General features: G+C 31.0%; 2 long non-coding RNA genes across 2 annotated transcripts; one reads left to right on the forward strand and one right to left on the reverse strand.

Moving 5' to 3' along the window:
- Window positions 1-6,042: 6,042 nt before the first annotated feature.
- Window positions 6,043-12,781, reverse strand: LOC136971871 (uncharacterized). Its single transcript, XR_010880232.1, has 2 exons — window positions 12,750-12,781; window positions 6,043-7,114 (listed from the first exon to the last, which is right to left on the reverse strand). It is a non-coding gene; the product is annotated as an uncharacterized lncRNA (long non-coding RNA).
- Window positions 12,782-14,190: 1,409 nt separating this feature from the next.
- LOC136971889 (uncharacterized) lies at window positions 14,191-14,739 on the forward strand. Its single transcript, XR_010880233.1, has 2 exons — window positions 14,191-14,543; window positions 14,618-14,739. It is a non-coding gene; the product is annotated as an uncharacterized lncRNA (long non-coding RNA).
- Window positions 14,740-19,532: the final 4,793 nt, after the last annotated feature.

Below are 19,532 nucleotides of genomic sequence, written 5' to 3' on the forward strand. Positions count from 1 at the left end.
TATTGATTAATATTTTTAGTAAAATTTTTTTAAATATATTTATTTCATACAATTAATACAATTACATTTTATAAAACTTTTATCGCACAATGGTATTATTATCTTATTACTTACTACAAAAAATTTGCATTCATATATTTTATTTTGTGATTTAATTTTATTTAATTTTAAAATGATGCTACTTTATAACCTGCCTGTTTTAGACAACGATATGTTTTATTGAAAACACCAGACATTAAGTAAGTTTTAGAATTTTGTTTTCTCTTGTATAATATTAAACATCCATATTGAAAGAATAGTGATATCGAAGAATCTGTACGAATTAAAAGTAAAAGGTTAATGACCGAATGATATTACATCTATCCCATTATGTAAAATAAATTTTTAAATCATAAAATAGAGAAAAAGATATTTTGTTTTGATCAATACATGATTTTTACTTTTAATTCTGTATTGTTGATGTTTTAACAGATTTAAATTGAATAAAACTTTCTTATTTTTTCATGATTGAAAGTTTTTACAACAGATTCTTTAATAATTTTAGTTGGTTTTTTTTTTTTTTGGTTAATGTTACCTATGGTAGCAAACATGGCGGCTCGTCTCTGAAACAGTGGGGACACACGTTCTAACTTAACCTAACCTATTCTAATAAATTACCGTAATTATTAAGTACCAAATTATTAGAATTGAGGTAATCTATTAGAATAGGTTAGGTTAGGTTAGAACGTGCGTCCCCACTGTTTCAGAGACGAGCCGCCATGTTCGCTATTATAAGTAACATTAACCGTTTTTTTTTTTTATTGCCGAAAATATAAGAATACATTCAAACCTGTTTTTATGCAGTGGATAGGGATTGCATAAAAAAACGCATAAAAAAAATCGCACAAAACTTCACGAGTGACTTTAAAAAATAGTTTTCGCAACACAATTAAAAAAATATTTTTTATGCGGTTAATAAGGACTGCATAAAAAAGTCTCACATAGAAAATAACTCAAAATCGTACGAAATAGAATTTATTGACAACAGATGTCAGCACTTGACTGCATCGTCTTGTCCATCGTCTGTTTTACATATTTTTGTCCAGGTGGTGTTTTGTTGACTTAAAAAATAAATTATTTCATTTTTCGCATATTCGTGCAATAATATTACTATAATAAGTTCATTTATGATTTAATAAGTTTATCTAGCTATAATAAGTCAACATGAGACATGACAAATCGCACAAGACTAGTCGCCAACTATACCGCACAAATAAAAAATGGCACAAAAAAGACCGCATAAAAACAGGTTCGACTGTACATTTTTGGTTTTAATGAACAAAATGTAATTGTTGGTTTTGATAAAGTTTCATCTTTGAAATATTCTAATTTATTTTTGTTTGCTACATTATATAATATATGAGTTGCTAAAATCAAAAATATCAGGAAATGATTTAAAGTAATCTAAACATTATTTGTGTAAATTTGAAGCGTTAGTGAATCAGTATCTGTGTATAAACTTCCATTTTTACTGTATTTATTTTATAAAATGTTTGATATTTGCTCAATTCTAACACCAAACCCAATATAATTTTCTTTATATAAACATAAATTAACTTTTTCATTTCAGAAGTGGTCATTTGTCCTTGAGATTGTCATTTATGATTTGAAAATTTTCTACCAATGCTTGGGATAGATATCTAAAACATCCATTCAGAATCATAGCAGTTTTAAAATTTAAATGATTTCTTTAGAGTTTAGCAAGTTTTACTGAAAAAAACTATTATTCATTAATTTAAAAAAAAACTTATTAAAATCATTTGTTAATTCCTGTTGTTTTGATTATTAAAAACCACAAATTTTTAAGCCAAGATAAAATGCAATATAAAATGGAGTTTTTATTTCTTTTCTTTTCTTTTTTATTTCTTATCTCTACACTGAAAATTCAGCTTTTTGTCATTTTATAATAATTAAAAATATAAAAAGTTTTTAATAATAAAATATTGTAACGAATGGCGTTACAGACCATCAGTTAAATGTTTCTGGAAAAGTTAAACAACTCTTTGCTGGAGTTTTAAAATATATTTTTTTAAAAATTCTGAAGAACTTTTTCAAACAGTAACTCAGAAATTTATATAGCATTAACATTTCTGTTATTTATTGCTTCATCAGTCTCTTGAGAATTTAAACAAACATCTAACTATCGCGATAAAGCCTGATGTATATCAGTGTTAAGAACATTCATACTTTGAACGTTCATGAATAACATGAATTTTGATTTGGACTAATCATTCTTGTATAGTTCATCTTCATCCTTTGCACCTTCTCTTTCTATATCTGTTCTAGAATTACATTTATTCGACACCATTCTCAAGATTAAAAAAGGACAGACAGGCAGACGAATAGGGAAATTTATAGGTCTACAACTTTTACAAATTGCAACCCAATAAATAACTGTTGAAAAGTATCATCCGTTACAAGAAATCTTGTATCTGCTACATGAAAGCGATTCATAATTTGTTATAAGTTGTGGTTTTGTATTTCCTATTAATGACAGAAAATGTGAAAACACGACTTATGTATAATTAATTATAGGCTGGAAATTTAATTTGAATTCAGATTTTTTAAGAAAAATGTCATTGATTAGAATCGTTACCATTTATATAAGTTAATTTTCCATAATCTTACAAAATAAAGGTATATAAAGCTTATCGTTATAAAATTGAAATATTATTTACCTCGAGGGCCAATCAATTTAATAATATCAATTATTCGTTTTACAACGTTACGATTAAAAAGTTTTTTTTCATTTCGTATTGATTTCAATTGTGTAGTAATGCTTGACCAGTTTTTCGTGCGCATGAAATGGCGAACAGCATTTTCGTCACGAAACTTGCTTTTCTCATGCCTTTCGACATATTGATGAACATAATGCCAATTATTAAAACCTTTGATAAAAACATTGTCTTCTGAATCTCGTCCGTATGCTAAGCAGATCGAACAGTACAACTCGTTATTTTCTTCACAAAATGTTAACCACTTACGATTTTGACAATCTATTTTTCTATTATAAATTTTAGTATTAAACGGTGTTTTTTTTTTGGTAGGTTGTTTCAGATGATACTTGAAGAAATCATCTATATTACTGTAATGCGGTTTTATAAAAAATGTATTAGACCTGTTGCCCTCTAGTATTGGAATACTGACTTCCATTTCTTGCAAAATTTCTTTATTTTTCTCTTTCTCAAATTTGTTTTGATCAGTTTGAGCATTATCGATATTATCTACGTCGGTTGAAGTTGCAGATATAGGCCTATTATTTTCAATTTCTTGAATACTAATATATTTATTTATATTTCCCCATTGATTCACATTGTCGTTGTTAGACATATTTTCAGACTGGCATTTTAAGTTTTTATTAAACAGTTGTTGTAGCACTGTCCAGCTACTAACTCCAAATCATGTTTTCTTTTTAGTCTCAACTTTTCTTGACCTCCCTTTGCTTCTTTTTTCTCACGCTGTGGTTCCATTCTGCAAATTAAAAATTATAAGGGATCGAACCAAACCATTTATATACCAAATATATTTTGTGATGTTATAATCTATAACTTAATTTTACTAACCTAAAAGGAAAAAATAGCTTTTTTAAAATTTATTATCAAATTTGCAAAATTCTAGTTGTCCGAACCTATAAAATAGACTATTTTTAATTAAAGCATTTATAATATAAAGAAAATAATTATTAAAAACATTTTCTGCTTATATCAAATAAATAAAATAATTGTAATTAGCAGTTCGTAGCAGTTTATACCGTTATGGGAACCAGAGAAGAGAGAGAATTCAAGCGCGACTCTTACTGTTTTTGCATTATACCAGGGATGGGCAACCTTTTTGTAAGGGCCACATTTGGAACTTTCGAATTGAAACGGGTCGCACATAAGAAAAAAAAAAGTACTGGTAAATCACGAACGTTTATTCATATATTCATAAATTAGCATAGGTATACTGGTATATAGTTAAATCTGATATATTTATCAATATATTTCATCGATCTTATAACGGTTATATCGAGCTTTTATTGTACAAAACCACGTGTGATCCTCCAGGTCAGTTTAGCATTGAAAGTAATGCGAAGTTGAAACATTCTCTTAAGCGGATTTTGTATTTATTACTGTCCAGTTCTAAGTCTGAATTCTTTTTAAAATATTAATAATTTTCTAGTTCAAACATTTTAAGTTTCAATTTTGGAAATTAATAGTAACATTATTATTAAACAGAAATTCTAACTTGGATATTTAAAATTCGAAATTCCACATTAAAAATTCTATTTCCGTAAAGTTTCAAATATTTAACATACCTTTTTCTATATTTCAGATAAACCACAGTAGATTAATAGAAAAATTTGCAAAAAACCAAAAAAGTAAATGCAACGATACAAAGCGTTGGTAAAACTTTACAGCTCTATATGAAATGTGCAGTGAAGTGGAATTAATTTACCAGATAGTCCTTGCAATTAGGGTTGGCTTATTTTTGCGTCTTTAAGGAGTGATAGAATTGTTTAGGAATGTACAGTACATATACTCCCTTGGGCTTCATTTAGTTCTGAAAAGGAGTCAAGCGCCTACGAAAGTACATGTGCATTTGTGAACAATTTTATCACCCTTAAAGATGCAAAAATAAATCAATCCAAGGGCTACAAATGAAATTTTTGAAATAAAACTGAACAAAACAGTATATTATGTACATATTCAGAAAAACGGCCCAAAATGTATACGGCCCATGTGGAATTTTCCACATTTTCCACATGGCCAGTCCGCCCCTGCTTTCAGCCAACGTTAGTAGTAGTCAAATGAGTAGCACGAATCACAAAATTCCCATAGGATAACATGTATGAGTAGCACGAATCACAAAAATTTTAAATCCCATAGGATAACATGTATGAGTAGCACGAATCGCAAAACTTTCTCGTACGATAACATGTATGAGTAGCACGAATAACAAAATTTTCCCGTACGATAACATGTATGAGTGGCACGAATCACAAAATTAGTTGATAATAATTTTTAGATCGCGAAATTTTTCAGATTGACTTACCTTGTTGAGTAAATAAATTTAAGTGTTAGAAATTATTTTACTTTGTCGAGTAAATAATTTTTAGATCGCGAAATTTTTGACTTACCTTCTCGAGTAAATAACACACGCGTTTATAAGTTCGATATTAATTTAAGTGTTAGAAATTATTTTACTTTGTCGAGTAAATAATTTTTAGATCGCGAAATTTTTGACTTACCTTCTCGAGTAAATAACACACGCGTTTATAAGTTCGATATTAATTTAAGTGTTAGAAATTATTTTACTTTGTCGAGTAAATAATTTTTAGATCGCGAAATTTTTGACTTACCTTCTCGAGTAAATAACACACGCGTTTATAAGTTCGATATTAATTTAAGTGTTAGAAATTATTTTACTTTGTCGAGTAAATAATTTTTAGATCGCGAAATTTTTGACTTACCTTCTCGAGTAAATAACACACGCGTTTATAAGTTCGATATTAATTTAAGTGTTAGAAATTATTTTACTTTGTCGAGTAAATAATTTTTAGATCGCGAAATTTTTGACTTACCTTCTCGAGTAAATAACACACGCGTTTATAAGTTCGATATTAATTTAAGTGTTAGAAATTATTTTACTTTGTCGAGTAAATAATTTTTAGATCGCGAAATTTTCAGAGTAAGTTGGTTGACTTACTTTTGATATAATGTACGGATCACAAAATTGTTAAGTAAATAAATTTTCACCTTTTATAAATAATTTTTATTTATCAAGTATGGTAGAATTTATTTTATCTAGTCAACTTGCTAAGTGGAGCGCTAAACAAATTGACTAGGTAAAATAAATTTGTATTACAAAGAAATTTAAATCGCCTCGTCCCAGCGAAGACGTCTTCGTTCCACTCGATTGAGGATGGTTTCTTATCTACAAATAAATATTATTTGAGTACATATAGTAATTGCATACAAAACAATATTCGGATTCGTTTTGTGGCTCATCTGTAAGTTTTCTAAATAAATATATTATTTTAAAATAAGCACCCATCTGTAAGTTTTATCTAGAAAACATCTTTGTAAATTATTTTACTCACCATTAGCGGGCATGATTTTTTCTCGGAGAATACATTTAAAGAGCTAAACAGGAGAATAAAAATATTTTAAACAATGGTTGTCAGCGGTTTTAACTAAATAAATAAAAGTTAATTTACACAATGCTTCAAAATTATTGGTTTGAAGCCTGCCTGCATCCCAGAGAACCTCCGGTTTCATAATGTATTACAAATACCTTTTGACATACTTACTATAAAATGTGATTGGTTGATTGTCGACATATATAAATTTTTAACATACGTTAGAATTTATTTTAATACCAGGATCGAACATGGAAGCATACGGCTTTATTTTTACCTACGACAGCGACAGAAATTATTCTGTTTCTCCTCGGTTGTACAAGTCTCTGGACGCCTGTATAGCTGCGGTAAATAATTTTTCGCTCGATATTCCTGATAATTTTCCCGTTGTTTTGCGTTATTTTAAAGTTAACGGAGATATATGGAAGGAAGATGGAAAGTTCGGTTTTGTAATTGTTGATGAAGACGGAAGAATTAACGACGTTAGTAATAAATTATATTATTCGTTCGAAGATTGTTCGGATGTTATGAGAGAAGTTTACGTTGAAAAGAATAAAAAGAATATATTAATATTTAGAGAGATAAATTGCGGATTGAAACATTATAAATTTGCTAAAGTCAGTAAAATCGATTGACATGTATTTTAAGCACCCGAGTAACTGCATAATCGCCGGACCGTCGCAATGTGGAAAGACTACGTTAGTAAGAAAAATTATTCGTTGTAAAATTTATGAAAAACAGTTAAAGAAAGTTTTATGGTGTTATTCTGTATACTTACCGTTTTTTCGAGATGAAAAAGGTATTACATTTATGTACGGCCTACCTGAATCTGTGCAAGGATGGGATTTAGTAGTAATCGATGATTTGATGCACGAACTCAGTTCAAAAACTGCGTTTCTGTTCACAACAGAGTCTCACCATTATAATGTAAGCGTGATCCTGATAATGCAAAATCTGTTTCCGAAAAATAGAATTATGAGAGATATTACTTTAAATACGCATTATTTGATTTTGTTTAAAAATAATCGAGACGAAAGTCAAGTAAGCTGTTTGGGACGCCAAGCTTTCGCAGGAAAATGTAATTTTTTTATGGACGCATATAAAAAAGCGACAGAAAAGGATTTTGGTTATTTGCTGCTGGATTTTCATCCTAAAACAGACAAGAAACTTTCGGTGCGGGATTCGTGTTTTCCGGACGAACAAGGTATTTATTGGGTATACTTACCGATAAAATGAAGAACGTAAAGAAAAATTATCACATGTTGGCGCATTTAGCCAAAACTACTCCCTCTCAACGAAGAGCGATATTGAAAGAGGCTACTTCCGACCAAGTTAAAGTTTTGTGCGAAATATGCGATAATTTTCTGAGAGGAAATATACCTGCTGACGTTCATAAATTACGAAAATATAAAAAAGTAATCAGGAAATTAAGTGAAAAACGTGTTCCTTTAAATATCAAGAAAAAAAATTTTGATTAATCAATCGGGTGGATTCCTTCCTCTTCTACTGGCGCCGTTATTGTCTATGGCAGGAGGATTAATCGGTAAAGCAATAGGAAAAAGAATCTAATGGCGAAGCAAATGGCTCTGGTCCCTCCCGAGTTGCTGGCAGGATATCAAATTAAACCCGAAATAAGAATTGGAAGTAATATCGAAGAATTACTCGAGAGTACCGATTTATCCGACGATAGTAAAGTTAAATTATTAAGTCAGTTGATTTCGAGATATCAGAGAACCGTCCATAAGCCGAAGGAGCCTGTCAGAGTATCCGTTGTGCCCGATGAAAAACCGCCGGAGCTACCCGAAGAAAAACCACCTACCTCCGATAACGGTGAGGATGCGTTTATTAAACAAATAACTATATCTGTACCCCAGCTATATCAAAAATACATTCCTCATTTAATCGATAAACTGAGACAAAACGACTACGGATGGAATACAAAAGGTGAATTAACAGTTAGCGGCACTCCAGTACCACGAAGCCACATAATTGATCTGTTATCTCATTTGTTTCGCAATCGAAAAACATCTATTGCGCCTATCGGTTTTAACGTGTTTTGGGAAGCTGTAAGAAAACTAAATTTTCCTAGAGAGTGGATAGGAAATAAAAGTTTGTCGACTCTACCCGAAATCGGCGAAAAGCCGCGATATCAACCGATACAAGTCGAAAGTCCCGAAGAAATTTTTTCTACAATTTCTCCGAGAGTATTTTACCAGTGGAAAAAGTCGTCGAAAAAGAGGAAGAAGAGTCCGGAATGGAGAAACTACTGAGACGGTTATATTATAACCCCAAATCTTCGGCATCGTTTGGAGGAGTGAGTAAACTAGTTAAAGCTTCTAAATTTCCGAGATCTACTGTCGAAAAATGGCTGTCTTCTCAACCTGTTTATTCGTTGCATAAACCTGTAAGGGTTAAATATTCGCGAAGAAAAACTAAAGCTTTTTATCCTAACGACCTATGGCAAGCCGATTTAATTGTGTTAAAGCAATTTTCTAGATATAATAACGGTATAAAATATTTATTAACAGTAATTGATGTATTTAGTAAATATTGTTACGTTGTGCCAATAAAGGATAAAAAACCTAAGTCTGTTGCCGAAGCGTTTCAAATTATTTTTAAACGCAATGTTCCTAAAAATATGCAAACCGATAAGGGAACCGAATTTTATAATAGATTAGTAAAAAATTTGTTTAAAAAATATAAAATTAATCACTATTCGACCCATTCGGATACTAAGGCTTCGGTGGTCGAGAGATTAAATAAAACTTTACGAAATAAAATATATAGATTAATTACTTATCGTAATTCTTATCAATATATCGATAAATTAAACGATATTGTAAAAGGATATAATAATAGTTTTCATAGAAGTATCGGGATGGCTCCATCTGAAGTTAGTCTTTTGCATTACGGTTCGATTTTTGATAGGCTGTACGGTATAAAAAGGAAAAGTAAATTTAAATTTAATATTGGTGATTTAGTTCGAATTTCGAAAATACGTAAAACATTTAGTCGCGGATATCTGCCGGGCTGGACGAAGGAAATATTTGTTATTCACGACCGATTTCTATCACATCCTCCGACTTACGTATTAAAAGATGCGAATAACGAGATTCTAGAAGGAAGGTTTTATACCGAAGAATTACAAAAGGTAACAAAATGATGCAATCAGATTTTTTCGTGACGCTGATAAGTAATGCAAGTATGGACCTGTTTCCGGGGAATACGCAGTCGCATTTCACGGTGAAAATGAGTCCTCCTATTAATTTACACGGAAATTGGACCGTCGGTCTTGCCGAAGCTATTATTCCGAGAAACTGGTTTAATATATCTAATCATAATAATCAGTATATTGTGACGATCGAAGAAAGCGTGAAAGAAGAAGACGAGCCTTTGCCGGATAAATCATATTTGATTCCATTAATTTCTATTAAAGGCGATAAAACTGAATTGTTTGATATAATAAATTCGAACATAGTTAGTCTAACAAATTCTAATTTGGCAGAATTTATTTTCGATAAAAATAATCAAACTGTGGATATAAATATAAAAGACGAGCACGAGTTATTTATCACCGTAAAGGATTCGTCGAAATTACTTTATATGCTAAACTTACCTAACGAAGATACTGTATTAAGGGGTAATTCGACTCATAATTTTCGACTGTCGACTCAGGACTACTCTAACGAATATTTTAATTTAGTGGAGAAAAATAGAAAGAGAGAAGTAATTAAGAAAGTTTATAAAGACGAAAAAATCTTTATTCCTATCGGATTATACTCGTCTCCCGAAAAATTTCTTAGCATTTTTAAGTATATAAAACTGGCGTTGCTGCCTAATAATAAAATTATTTTAAAAGTTCCGTGGAATATTTCTGTAGAATTTGGAGATGAATTGAAAGATTTTCTCGGATTTACGGCTACAAAATTTCCACCCGGCGAATATATAAGTCGCTATCCCATCGAAATGTCGGCGGGAATTTCGGAAATTTTTATTTACTCGAATATTATTTCTTCTCATCACGTAGGAGATATAACAGCGCCGTTATTAAGAGTTATACCCGTTATGGGCACGAAAGAAGATCAGATAGTCAAAGTTTATTCCAAACCTTTGTATTTTCCTATTAGGAAAAATTTTATCGAAACAATCGAAATCGAACTGAGATCTGCGAGCGGAAAAGAGATAGTCTTTTTCGGAGGAAAAACAATATTAATTTTATCTTTTAAACAGTTATAAATACCTGTTAGTTTAATATCTAGCATTAGTTTGTCTTTAAGAAGTGCAAAATGAAGCTCGATCCAAAAGCTTGTATAAATTACTACTGTAATCAAGCAGGAGGTACGTTATGGACTCCCGATTTATATTTGAGGCAACATTTGACGGGACGAGGTTATTTTGCGGGGCCTCAAATTCAGCGAGGGTATGGATTCTTCGCCGATCTTTTTAGAAAATCAGTACCGATTCTGGGCCGAATCGGATCGTATCTGGGGCGCAAAGCATTAAATTTTGCGTCGGGTGTTGGATCGGACGTAATTGCGGGGAAATCATTTAAAGAATCGGCAAAATCGCATCTAAAGGATATTGGCTCTGAAATTAAAGATGATGTAGTTAAAAAAGTGCAAGGCGGATCGGGTATAAAACGAAAGCGACCGAAGAGACTGAAGCAGACGCAGAATAAAAGACGGAAAGTACACGATATATTTTCGGAATAAGAAAAATGGACCCGAATTCCTGCCCCTGCACCAAAAGCGAGCTCGACTTATTTAGCACCGTTTCGACGCAACTGGCCATCGACAATACTACAGAAGTTATTGTTCATCCCGTAGCAACAATATCGGATAGCCGTGCCCCGATAGAATTTTACATATCCGGTTCTGGCGAAAATTATATCGACTTGCATTCGATTTATCTCCACGTTCAAGCAAAAATTATTAAAAACGACGGAACGGACGTTTCTGCCGAAGAAAAGGTCGCACCTGTTAATTATTTTTTAAATAGTTTATTTTCTCAATGCAGCGTGTTTTTAAATGATAAACAAATAATTTCGCAGACTAATTACTGCTACCGATCTATTTTAGAAGCATTATTATTTTATTCAAAAGATGCGCAGGAAACTTTTTTAACGAGCGCATTATTTTATAAAGATACTGCGCAATATATGGACTCGTTAGACGATAATAATGAAGGATTGGCTAAAAGATTTAATATTGCTAAACAAAGTAAATTAATAGATTTAATCGGAAGGCTTCATATCGATTTGTCTAATCAACCTAAATTGTTAATTAATAACGTTGATTTAAGAATTAAATTAGAAAGATCTAAAGACGATTTTGCTCTAATGTCTACCAGCAATAATTATAAAATAATTATAAAAAACGCGTCTCTAAAAATTAATAAAGTAGACGTTAGTTCGTCTGTTCAAATTGGAATAGAAAAAGCGCTGCAAACAGGCATCATAAAAATGCCGTTTCGAAGAACGGATGTAAAAGTTTTTACCCTAAGTAGCGGAATACAATCTACTAATATCTCAAACGCCGTAATCGGCCAGCTGCCTTACAGAATGACTATCGGACTAGTTTCTAATACCGCATTTAATGGAAATGTAAAATATAATCCTTTCAATTTTAAAAATTACAATTTAAATTATATATGTTTATTAAAAGACAACCAAATGTTTCCGCCTCAACCATATTCTCCGAATTATGGAGGCAACGCCTATGGAAGGAATTTTATATCATTATTTGAAGATATAGGATGTATTAATCACCATAAATATACTAACATATCTTACAAAGAGTATAAAGACGGATATACTCTCTACAGTTTCGACTTAACACAGGATCGAGCCGCCTCCGAATCACATAAGAGTATAAATCAAATAGGAAACATCTCAATCGAATTTAAGTTCGCAACGGCATTACTAGAAACTGTAAACGTTATTTGTTTACTCGAATACAATAATACTCTAGAAATCGATGCTTCGAGGACTGTTTTTGTCGATTACTAATGAACACCGTCACGCTGTGGAGGCTCGCATCCAGCGATCCGAAAATAAGAGAAACTTTTGGAGGAGTTTTTGCATCGGATGATTTACCTGTTTGCATCGCTAAGTATAAATCGTATATAATTAACTTAGACGAAAGAAATAAACCCGGAACTCACTGGATATCGGTATTCTTTGACGGAAAAATCTGTTTTTACTACGATAGTTATGGGATTAAGCCATCGAAACAGAATATAATAAATTTTATAACACGCAATTCTAAAACTTGTTGCTGGAATAATAACGTTCATCAGAGTTTATATTCGACGAATTGCGGCTATTTTTGTTTGTATTTTCTATATAAAATGAATAGAAACCAATGTTTAAACGAATTAAGTGAAACGGATAAAGTCTATAACGACGAATTTGTACAAAACTTTGTTAAACACCGTTTGTATTTAGCGCGCCCACTTACTGTAACGTATAACCAATGCTGTAATTCAATGAAAAATAATAAAAGCATTTAAAGTGTAAAAATTGTTTTGGCTCTCTTTTTACCGACACTCTGTTTTCTAAATTACATACTATTTAATAATAAATTCTTACCGACAACATGTTTTCTTGGTTGCTGTATTGCAGTAGACGGCTTGAGTATATATAGCAAGCCGGGAGACGGAACCAGTTTATACCGGCTAGAACTAGGAAGTCCGCAGCTCTCAACCTAGACGGAGCCCCTCGCCTGGAAAACCCTAAACTGTGTCGGCAAATTAATTTCGTAAAACTTTTGTCCTGAAAAACTAATTTCGTAAACTCTTTAACAATTTTCGATCCCGACGGAGCCTCATCGAGGAAAAATCTAACAGAGTTGTGTCACCAAACTTTAACCCTCTTAGTTAAGAGATGAATTTATAATGTAAATTTGAAAGAAATTTTTTCTTACAAATATATATAAATTACTTACGTAATATCATTCTCTTCTACACACAAAAATGATCGTTAGCTAAAACATTTTCTGTAATAAACGCTCTATATGTTTTCGTCTAAATATTCTTATATAATTTAAACTCCTTACCATTATTATTGTATTATGCATGCTTAGATCTAAGTCAAATTTTCGACTCCCGATCTTCAGAAATTTTAGGTTTTGGCAGTCTGTTTCGCATTAAATTCATTTTCTATTTAATAAATTCTTAGCTGTGTTGTATTGCAGTAGACGGTTAGAACTAGGAAGTCCGCAGTTCTCAACCCGAGCTGAGCCCCTCTCGCCCGGAAAACCCTTTAACAATTTTCGATCCCGGCGGAGCCTCATCGGGAAAAAATCTAACTGGGTTGTGTCAACAAACTTTAAGCCTCTTAGTTAAAATAGAATTAAGAGATAAATTTAATTTGGAAGAAATGTTTGTCTAGTGATCATCATAAATTACTCGCGTAATATCATTCTCTTCCACGCACAATATTTTCAACTATCCTTTGAAAGCTCGCTTTCTAATAATACATATCGCCTTTTTTTAAAAACATTAGACATTTTCCCTGCAAATACTCGTTCATGGCATCAAAGCCTTTCTTATTTGGAGGGTAATTTCCTTTCATTTTTGTAGCAGTTGCGAAGACCTTATTAACAAAAATAAATATCTGACATACCAGAATTTAGCCCGTGAGAAACATAGATCTTGTTTACGGAAATAACTTTAGCGTGTTCGAGAATGATAAATTGTACAAGGAAGAATATTTAATATACAACGCAATAAAAAATTAACCTAAAGGAAAATAAAATGAGTATAAATAATTGCGCAAACCAAGGAGTTTCACAGCTCCGAATTTCATCTTGACAATGGTAAGCTCAACAGTCATCTTGATAATGGTAAGCGTTTTATTATTTTTATTAAAAATAATTTTAAATAAAATGTTTAGAATAGAGACACAGTTGATCGAAACTGCGTGGAGCAGGCTATAAAAAGAGTTGAAAAATCTCAATATTCCGAAATAATAGTCCTTCCGCGGGGGAAAAAAAATAGCGGGTGACTTGTGGAGAGAAGTATATAATTCGAATTTTATAACTACGACAATTACAGCAGGAAAGACGGTTAGATAATTTATTTCTATACACACAACGCGATAAAATATTTATATTAATTTAAACAATAAGATCATTTATATACAGAATGAAGACAAGAGGGTGAAGAGAGACATGCTGAAATTAGTAAAAAAAACTATAAAAAGTGCCGATGCCGAGCGAACAGGCGGCTATGCGGAATGGTGGGCCGAGGAGGAGATAGTGCCTCCTCGGTGGCCAGGAGATACCGGGGATACGCCAGATCCCTGGGATCACCCGGACGCGGCCCGGTTGTGGCCGAGAACTTTTCGAGCATCGGCTTCAAACCAATAATTTTGAAGCATTGTGTAAATTAACTTTTATTTATTTAGTTAAAACCGCTGACAACCATTGTTTAAAATATTTTTATTCTCCTGTTTAGCTCTTTAAATGTATTCTCCGAGAAAAAATCGTGCCCGCTAATGGTGAGTAAAATAATTTACAAAGATGTTTTCTAGATAAAACTTACAGATGGGTGCTTATTTTAAAATAATATATTTATTTAGAAAACTTACAGATGAGCCACAAAACGAATCCGAATATTGTTTTGTATGCAATTACTATATGTACTCAAATAATATTTATTTGTAGATAAGAAACCATCCTCAATCGAGTGGAACGAAGACGTCTTCGCTGGGACGAGGCGATTTAAATTTCTTTGTAATACAAATTTATTTTACCTAGTCAATTTGTTTAGCGCTCCACTTAGCAAGTTGACTAGATAAAATAAATTCTACCATACTTGATAAATAAAAATTATTTATAAAAGGTGAAAATTTATTTACTTAACAATTTTGTGATCTGTACATTATATCAAAAGTAAGTCAACCAACTTACTCTGAAAATTTCGCGATCTAAAAATTATTTACTCGACAAAGTAAAATAATTTCTAACACTTAAATTAATATCGAACTTATAAACGCGTGTGTTATTTACTCGAGAAGGTAAGTCAAAAATTTCGCGATCTAAAAATTATTTACTCGACAAAGTAAAATAATTTCTAACACTTAAATTAATATCGAACTTATAAACGCGTGTGTTATTTACTCGAGAAGGTAAGTCAAAAATTTCGCGATCTAAAAATTATTTACTCGACAAAGTAAAATAATTTCTAACACTTAAATTAATATCGAACTTATAAACGCGTGTGTTATTTACTCGAGAAGGTAAGTCAAAAATTTCGCGATCTAAAAATTATTTACTCGACAAAGTAAAATAATTTCTAACACTTAAATTAATATCGAACTTATAAACGCGTGTGTTATTTACTCGAGAAGGTAAGTCAAAAATTTCGCGATCTAAAAATTATTTACTCGACAAAGTAAAATAATTTCTAACACTTAAATTAATATCGAACTTATAAACGCGTGTGTTATTTACTCGAGAAGGTAAGTCAAAAATTTCGCGATCTAAAAATTATTTACTCGACAAAGTAAAATAATTTCTAACACTTAAATTAATATCGAACTTATAAACGCGTGTGTTATTTACTCGAGAAGGTAAGTCAAAAATTTCGCGATCTAAAAATTATTTACTCGACAAAGTAAAATAATTTCTAACACTTAAATTAATATCGAACTTATAAACGCGTGTGTTATTTACTCGAGAAGGTAAGTCAAAAATTTCGCGATCTAAAAATTATTTACTCGACAAAGTAAAATAATTTCTAACACTTAAATTAATATCGAACTTATAAACGCGTGTGTTATTTACTCGAGAAGGTAAGTCAAAAATTTCGCGATCTAAAAATTATTTACTCGACAAAGTAAAATAATTTCTAACACTTAAATTAATATCGAACTTATAAACGCGTGTGTTATTTACTCGAGAAGGTAAGTCAAAAATTTCGCGATCTAAAAATTATTTACTCGACAAAGTAAAATAATTTCTAACACTTAAATTTATTTACTCAACAAGGTAAGTCAATCTGAAAAATTTCGTGATCTAAAAATTATTATCAACTAATTTTGTGATTCGTGCCACTCATACATGTTATCGTACGGGAAAATTTTGTTATTCGTGCTACTCATACATGTTATCGTACGAGAAAGTTTTGTGATTCGTGCTACTCATACATGTTATCCTATGGGATTTAAAATTTTTGTGATTCGTGCTACTCATACATGTTATCCTATGGGAATTTTGTGATTCGTGCTACTCATTTGACTACTACTACGTTTAGTGTAACGAATGTCTTTGTCTTCACTCCCTCCTCTTCTCCACTTTTCTGGATTTTTAATAATCGTTTTCCAACGTAGATAATTTTTCTCTATTGGATCTAAGTTAACTAATTTTCTTTCGATCTCTTGGATGGAGGTTTCCCAACTCGCTGCGTTCTTGAGGACGAAGTTCGGGCCGTTGCACAGTACATCCTTTACTCTTTCTGGAACTTGAACCTGGTCCCATACAACATATGTAGTAATGTTCTTTCCAATCTTTCTCGTGCTTTGTTTACTAAGAATCCATTTCATTTTCTTAACATAGCTTTTTTTAAACTCTTATGGATATTACCCATAAGACCAACAACACCTTCATTAATATCTATTAACTTTTCTGGATTTTCTTCAAAAATCTTATCTTTGAGGTCAATGAGGCGACGCAGGAGCCCATATTTTTTATTTCTTAATAATTTAATAGACCTTCTTAGACATGCCAAACAAAATCTGAACTTTAGCGAGTGGCACTCTTTTGAGACAGAGAGCCTAAAGATTGACATGGGAAAAACTTTGTTCTTCAAACATTCCCTTAAGAATTCGAACTTACAATTAGCTTTAACCAATTTTATCGCTAACTTCCTGTACTTATAGCGGCACCGGTTGAAGCATACAAGAGTACAACGATTTTTTATTCTCATGAAAAATCATTATTTCATCCAATCTGCATATATGCAGATTTCAAATCAATTTTAGAAATGGTTTCTTCTAATGAAATAGATCCTAAAGAAAGTTTTACTAAAATCGTTGAAATTCATAAACCTATATGTTATTCGATTATAATTATTGAAAACAAGGATAAAATAATATATGCTAATTTTTATTGTGGTGATAATGCTGTTAATAATTTTTTAATTGATATTCAAAACCAGTTGAATAACTTTTTAAGTAAAATAAGTCGTAATGTTGAAATTAATTTAAATACTGTTACTAATAATTCAAGACATTTATGTCATATTTGTAATAAAAAATTTGATGATGATGATATCCGTGTAATGGACCATGATCATCAAACAGGTTGTTTTCGAGGGTGGGCACATAATAAATGCAATTTAAATTATAGACTAAAAACGTCTTTATCCCAATTATATTGCACAATTTTTCAGGTTAACCCTTTTCATGCTGGCAATCTACAGCAAATAATTGAGTGGAATTCGTCATGCGGCGCATTTTTTGCAGTTTTTGGATAATTTTTAAATCGCGATATTTCGCTTCAAAATCGCGCTATGTTTAATCTGTTTTTTGTGTTTGATTAAGAACATATCACAGTTTACGATTGTTTAAGTTTTAGTTTAATAGAAATTTAAAATAATATTAAAATTTGAAGCTTACGAACAAAAGAAAAAAATAATTAATTTACAGAAAATCGCTAAACTTTGTACATTTGTTAGTTAGATACATTTGTCTTCTTTTAAATAAAATAAACTGCAGCTCTCTAGCTAGAGCGGGGGAGAAATTATTGCCATTATTTACACTATGTGTTTAATTACTTTGCAGGGAGAGGAGTCGATTGTTATCGTAAAACACACATTAAAGTTTATCATCATATATTTCTGCTTAAAATAGTGAATATTTGACACATTTTTTATATTTTTTCAAGGCTTTATACAATAATACACTAAAATAAGCGATTAGTTAATTTTTTCCTGCAATTACGCAATATCCGAAAGTAATGAGTTTTTCGGTAAATTTTTCAGATAGAAGCTTTTGATAAGAAATCTTCTTGTCTAAATAAAATGAAATAACATGAAAACTAGTAGAATTACGGCTCTGAAATGATGAATATAGCTATTTTTTAACGTTTGTTTACATTCTGACTTTAATCACGTGGATTGGTTCTTCGCGGGAAAATCCCAACCAAATGGTTTTAAAAAAACTCTTATTCGTTGAAGTTGATTCAGTCATACTATAAATTACCAATTAGAGCGTAATAGGCGTAGAAACAAAATTTTTAAAGCCAATTAACAGCAAGATCTTCCATAGATTTACTATAGGGAGGTGGAGTTTCCTGGAAATATTTATTCCTAGATACTTTTAAGAACATATTTACTAGCCAAAATATTGTAAAATTAGCTGATTTAATATCTAAGTACATTAAATTAGTTAATTAATGCTAAAAAACGATTTAAAAAGCGGATTTATTGCGATTGTTTACATTTTACTTAGAAGGTTGAAGACGGGATTTTTTGCAGCAAATTTTCCTTTCACGAGTCTGTGATTAGTTAAACTAATGTCAAAAGGACAGAAGATAAACCAATAAAACTGTAGAAGGAGTTTTCCTTTGATTGTTTTCAGTCAACTGTGTAGTTGACAAAAAAGATTTGCTGTAGAATGGTAGGGGGGTGTATTTTACCGAAATATTTATTGTTCAGGGATGGTCACAAAACACTTTTTCGCTTAAACAAAGTCAATAGACTTACAGAAGAGCGAATCAAACCTAAGATCGCTGGAAAATCGAATATAACGCAAAATAATCGAATTTTTTGATTAATTACGCCTAAATGCGTATGCCACATCACGAATTAACGGCAAGTCACGTGACATACGCCTAAAAGCGTATAACCGCATGGAAAGGGTTACGATTCACATTTAATTTTTAAAAATGTATTTTTTAAATTATTTTCAAAAATTAGAATTATTCCAATAAATTCAAAAAAATTTACAACATTTTCATTAGATTAGTTTAAATTTATCGACAGTTATCAGTTTTTAAATTCTTCTCTCTCTGTTTTAACTGATAATTTAAAAAATGCGAATTATAATTTTCCAATTTTTAATCATTTTTTTCGTCATTACAAATATAGAGAATTATTAAAAAAAAAAGAAATTTTTCCATATTCCTATTTTAAAAACAAAGAAATATTAGATGAAATACAGCTACCCCCCAAAAATGTTTTTATAACGAATTATCAGGAGAAAATTTTACAGATGATGATTATAATCATGCTCAATTAGTTTGGAAAAAATTTCACTGTGAAACTTTCAAGGACTATTTAAAGTTATATCAATATGTCGATACCATATTATTAGCAGATATATTCCAAAATTTTAGAAAATTAAGTTTAACATATAATAATTTAGATT

The sequence above is a fragment of the Centruroides vittatus genome, unplaced genomic scaffold (assembly GCF_030686945.1).
Source record: "Centruroides vittatus isolate TY-2023 unplaced genomic scaffold, ASM3068694v2 contig_273, whole genome shotgun sequence".
Lineage (NCBI taxonomy): Eukaryota > Metazoa > Arthropoda > Arachnida > Scorpiones > Buthidae > Centruroides > Centruroides vittatus.